This window comes from Erythrolamprus reginae, chromosome 2 (assembly GCF_031021105.1).
Source record: "Erythrolamprus reginae isolate rEryReg1 chromosome 2, rEryReg1.hap1, whole genome shotgun sequence".
NCBI classification, from domain to species: domain Eukaryota; kingdom Metazoa; phylum Chordata; class Lepidosauria; order Squamata; family Dipsadidae; genus Erythrolamprus; species Erythrolamprus reginae.
Genome location: NC_091951.1, coordinates 34,868,067 through 34,874,487, shown reverse-complemented (window position 1 = coordinate 34,874,487; position 6,421 = coordinate 34,868,067).

Genomic DNA, 6,421 nt, shown 5'->3' with positions numbered 1-6,421 from the left:
GTGTTCTTTATCTTATATATATTTTCTACTACTTCTTCCATCTCGTTTTCATTGATCTGTAATTCGTTTTGCCAGTATCTTGTTAGGCCTTTAATCACTTCCTCTTCCACTTGTAATAACATACTATAAATCTTACTAGCCTGTCCTTTTGAATCATTACTCTTTTCTTTCAGTATTTTCTCTAGACAGTTTTCTTCTCTTAAAAATGCCTCTTTAATCTCCGTTTTATTCAAATATTTGCATATTGCATTAATCTGCAACCATTTTTGTTGGCCCAATCACCATTCGAGGCGAGTTCTGTTAACTCTTCCGTCTGTTTCATATAATTGTTCTATTCTCATTATGCCTTTATCGTTTAATTCCTTTATAACCATATCTAGGTTAATGTCATTATTTATATTCAAAACATGCAACGTTGATAATTTTGAGTTCCTATTTGCTAATTTCCCTTGCCATTTTGACCAAATATCTACAGCTGCTTTCAAAGGATCGGCTAATCTATTGATTTCAATTTTGCTCCATTTTTTAAATAAAATCTCTTTGTTTTTAACATTGTTAATCTCCTTTTCTGTCAATAATTGTAATTCCATTAATCTTTCTATTTGAAATGCCTCTCTCTATAATTCTAAATTTGGGTACCCCCATCCTCCATCTTTTTCTCTGGCAATCAGCCATCATTTCCTTGTTCTAGGTTTTTTATTTCCTTCAATCCAATAATTCATTTTAGTGTCCCATTCCCTTAGTTTTACTCCTGGGAAGGTACCTAGTAAAACTTGGAATAAATACATCATTTTTGGAATAATCATCATTTTAAGAGCTCTTACTTTGGCCATTTTTCTCAAACTTTTATCTTTCCACTTTTTAATTTGCTTTTGCATTTTTTTCCATATTAAGTTATAATTCCTAATAACCAAATTCCTAAGTATTTCATTTTTTTACATCCTAATTTCAATCCAGAGTTTTTTCGTATCTCGATTTGCTCTTTGGGACCTATATTCAAACAGAATATTTCTGATTTCTCAATATTAATTGAGAGACCTGATTGGTCTTTAAATTCCTGAAGTACCACCATTAATTTTCGCATCATTTCAATGGGGGTTTCAGACAGTATTATGGCATCATCTGTGAAGAGATTTAATTTCAATTCGAGTTTCCCAATTCGGTAACCCTTCCAATCCCTATCATCTCTAATTTTATTTGCTAGAACCTCAATTGCCATTGCAAACAAAGTGGGGGAGAGTGGACACCCCTGCTTAGTTCCATTTTGGATATTAATTTTCTCTGTTCTATTTCCATTTACCCTAATATAGGCCATATTATCCTTATAAATTTCTTTTATAATTTGACAGAAGTTTTCTCCCATATTTAATTCCTTACAAAGTTGAAACAGGTAATTATGATTAACTTTGTCGAATGCTTTGTACACATCTAATTTCAGAACACATAATTTCTTTTTGGTAGTGGTAGCATGGTGTAACACATTAACAACATTTCTAATTGGTTCGTGAATCTTTCTTCCTTTAACAAATCCATATTGGTCTTCACCAATTATTTTTGGTAAGATACTCTCTATCCTATTTGCTATAATTTTCATAAATATTTTATAGTCCTGGTTTAATAAACTGATGGGGCGATAGGATCCCGGATCTAACAAATCACGGTCTGGTTTTGGAATAGTGATAATCTCGGATGTCTTCCATGACTGTGGAATGTTGAAGGTTTGAAGTATATTATTAAATAGTTTCCCCAAATGAGGTAATAATTGAGTCCCAAAAGTCTTATAATATTCCCCCGTAAGTCCGTCTGGGCCTGGAGCTTTGGCAGGTTTCAGTCCATTAACAACTCTAATAATTTCATCATTTGTTATTGTCCTGTTTAGCATTTGTTTATCTTCATCAGTTAGTTTCTCCTTAGTCTCTATCTTTTGCAAAATAATCTGATCTTTTTTATATAACTCTTCATAAAACCCTTTCATTATTTTTTGCAATTCATCATTACTACGTTTTGTAACACCTTTCTTGTCCCTTAAAGCAACTATACAAGATTTTTCTTTTCTTTTTTTAAAATAATTTTCCATTTGTTTCATTGATTTATTGCCCCATCCCAAAATTTTCTGCTTTACAGTCAATCTCATATTATTCCATATTTGTTGATCCATAAGTCTCAATTGTTTTTTTTTAATTTTTAGTAAATTGTTCCACTCCCCATTTCTTGTACTTTTCAATCTTTCTTGAGTTAATTCAATATCTTTAATTAATTTTTTCCTTTCTGTCTCACTTTTTTTTTTAATATAAATTTCGGTACTGATACAATTCCCTCTGATAAAGGCCTTATGTGCATCCCAAATTGTTGATTGCTTCATATTTCCCGTGTCATTTAATTTAAAATATTCAATCAATTCTTTTTGGAGTTTCAATTTATTTTCTTCTCTTCCTGACACAATAGGATTGTATCTCCATATTTTTTTGTTTATTGTTTGAGTCAAATACAATTACTGCTAATAATGGGGTATGGTCAGATAACCAAATGCTTTCAGTTTCAGCTCTTTTAAGATATGCATTCCCGATTTTGTTCATTAATATATAGCTGATGCAGCTAAACTTGTTATGCCTAGCTGAATAGAACGTGGCTCTATTTGTCACCTCGTCATGAAGATCCATCATACCTAATTTATTTAATGGCAAATTATTTTTTCCCTGTTTCCCTGCTATCAGTTCAATATTGAAATCACCTGCCAAAATCACTGTACCTTCTGCGAAGTTATTCAATTTACGCTTTGTATTTAATATAAATTGCTTTGTGTTTACATTTGGGGCGTAAATTACTGCTAATGTTATTACCTTATCGTTCATTTTTCCTTTAACAAATAACGTCCTTCCCTCCTTGTCCCTTTTAGTCTGGGTCAATTCAAAAGGAACTCTTTTATTTATTAAGATTGCCACTCCTTTACTTTTATTATTTTTGCTTCTGGACTCATATACCCCTCCCGAATCCTTACAGTTTGTTAATTTATCATTTCTTTTACTCCCCTTATGTGTTTCTGATAAAAATAGAAAGTCTACTTTTTTATCCCTAGCCAGTTTCATGATTCTGTAACGTTTGATCTGTGACGACAAACCGTTTACATTTAGTGACATCAGAACTTTTTCACCCATTCCTTTTAATTATGTTTCTCCCCTCTGTAAATTGAAGCATATTGGAAGATTCTCCATTTATAATCTTGAACCCCCACCCAAGTGCCCCTCCCTCAACATTCCCCCAGGGGGGAATCAATGGAAGAAAACTCCATTGGCTCTGAGAGGCACCCATGGCTTCGCTATCCCTCTAGTACGCTCTAACAAAAATACTCCTTTAAGAGTCAAATAGTAACCCTCAAACCCCCCTCCCTATTCCTGAAGCATGGAATTTACTACCGGACTCTGTAGTATCATCCCATAACCCCCAACAGTTTACCCTTAGACTATCTACGGTTGACCTCACCCAGTTCTTAAGTGGTCAGTAAGGGGCGTACATAAGTGCACCAGACTGCCTATCGTCCCCTGTCCTATAGTCTCTCCCATATCTTATATATCTTCTCTTCTATCCCTATATTTTTTTCTGCTATTCTCTCATAGTTATATTTTACTCATTTATTGTCTCCTCTATTCTCCCTTTAATAAATTCTACCTGATTATATACTCTATAACCCTCACTGTGTATTATTGTTTATTGGACAAAACAAACAAACAAGTGAGTAAATAAGTAAATAAGTAAGTAAGTAAGTAAATAAATAAATAAATAAATAAATAAATAAATAAATAAAATATTGAGACTGAGGAACTAATCTTCAGAATTCATCTTTGAAAGAAATGCATTAAAAGCCATGGTGAACTTATATAAGTTTTCCGAAACCAGTGCAGACAAACAGTTACTGGGAAATTTTCATAAGCTAGTTTTTAGATGAGTTGAATATCTGTTGTTAATTATGATGATTATGGACATTGTCAGTCATCCAGTTCATGGTTTTTCCAAAGATGATTTTTCAAGATAATTGGATTTTTCTTTGAAGACGTTTCACTTTTCATCCAAGAAGCTTCTCCAACTCTGATTTGAATCTGATCTCATAGCCAAAACGTATGTTCTCCTTTGTTATTCACAGTAAATGAAAGAAAACTTACATCCAGGTTCAGCCAAACTGTACATACATGCATACATAAATACTTCATATACATGAGAGTGAAAAATGTATGACTCTTGCAAATGAATGGCAGGATTTATCCTGATGCGTTGTGAAGTAATCTGCTGATGGACATGGTGTGTATGGGACACAATCATGTTAGAAAAGAATTGGGATAGATTTGGAAGGGACCTTGGAAGTCTTCTAATCCAGTGATTTTCAACCTTTTTTGTGCCATGGCGCATTTTTTACATTTACAAAATCCTGGGGCACACCACCAACCAAAATAACACAAAATGACACTCTAACACAGTACATATTATACTACATTATTATTATTATTATTATTATTATTATTATTATTATTATTATTATTATTATTTATTAAAATTGTATGCCGCCCCTCTCCATAGACTCCGTATACATATAGTATCAGCTGGGTGCAGGGGCCTTGGTTCTGTCTGTTTTGATGGTGTATATAGAGATTTGAGATGACCCTTCAGGAGGCCATATACAATATAGATAACATTGTGATTATTATTATTATTATTATTATTATTATTATTATTATTATTATTTATTAGATTTGTATGCCGCCCCTCTCCGCAGACTTGGGGAGGCTCACAACAGTGACAAAAACAATATATACTGACAAATCTAATAATTAAAATCTAAGATAACAATTATACATTTAAAAATCTAAAAGCAAGGAACCCCAATATAAAAAACATACATACAATCATATCTTGCACTAGGATTACATAGGCAGGGGGAGATGTTTCGATTCTCCCATGCTTGACGACAGAGGTGGGCTTTAAGGAGTTTACGAAAGGCAAGGAGGGTGGGGGGAATACTAATCTCTGAGGGGAGTTGCTTCCAGAGGGCCGGGGCCGCCACAGAGAAGGCTTTTCCACTGGGTCCCGCCAAACTACATTGTTTTGTTGACGGGACCCGGAGAAGGCCCACTCTGTGGGACCAAACCGGTTGCTGGGATTCGTGCGGCAGAAGGCGGTCTCGTAGATACCCTGGTCCGGTGCCATGATGCATGACCATGACCTTCCTGGGTGTGGATGAGAGGGGCCTGCTATTGGTTCATCGCTAGTGGTCGGGATGAAATTCTTTTGTGTCCAATCACACTTTGCCAATATAGAATTCTATTCCATTCCATTCCATTCCATTCCATCCAGCCCTCCAATCCATCCTACAAAAGCAGCATTGCCTTCCACTCCCTTTGCCTTTTCCCCAGCGGCCAGCCTGGCACTCTTTTTTTCCTCTCCATTGCACGCCAGGCAAACTAGCACTGGTCTTCCTCCTCTACCTCCAGCGTACACCAGGTCTGGCTAAGAGGGAGGCAGGTCTCCGAGGAGGAAGTAGCCTCTCCTTCCATCTGCGCTACCCTCGGTTGTCCCCCCCCCAGCTCCACAACTGCCCAATACAACACATCTGAGACTCATGCAGGGATGAAAGAATCACAAGTAGGAGCAGCAGGGGGAAGAAGGCTGTGGGCACCATGCCCTACCACGAGCTGAAACCACCCAAAGCCACCGCTGCTGCCACCGCTGCTGCCAACACCACTGCCATTTTCCTGCTTCCATCTCCTTTTCCTAGCATTGTTCCACCCCCGGCCATGGTTGGAGCAGGGTGGGAAAACTGAGGGGGACCGCCGTGAACCTATTGAGCTGCTTCCCTGTCAATCACGCACACCTCCTGAATCCCATGTCCCCTTTTTCCCCACCCTCATTGGGGAGGCTGACACATGACTTAGGCAGTTTTAGTAGCATTCTCTAATTTCCCAACGGCACACCTGACCATGTCTCATGGCACACTAGTGTGCCACAGCACACTGTTTGAAAAACACTGTTCTAGTCCAACCCCCTACTTAGGAAGGAATCCCTATACTATTTCATTCTTGTTGAGTTCATTCTTGTTCAGTGCTGAGCTCTGGGCACTTTGATTTGGAAAATGGTTGGAAGGAGGAAATGATTCCCATCTTTGGAGATAACCCAGACCTAGGATAGGTACAGCACTACAATGACAGTTATCAAAATTAGAACAATCTAAAATCCTGTTTTAGCAAAATGAATGAAAATGGTGAGTATGTGAATAAAAATACATTGCAATTGCATTTGGGAGGGCTTGGCTTTTCCAATGCTTTCTGACTATCCAAAGAGAGATAGTGTAGAAGGCATAGGTAATGGCACTGGGAGACGATTATCAAGACAAAGGTCAGCTAAAAGTAGTACTGATTTACAATATATGACACAG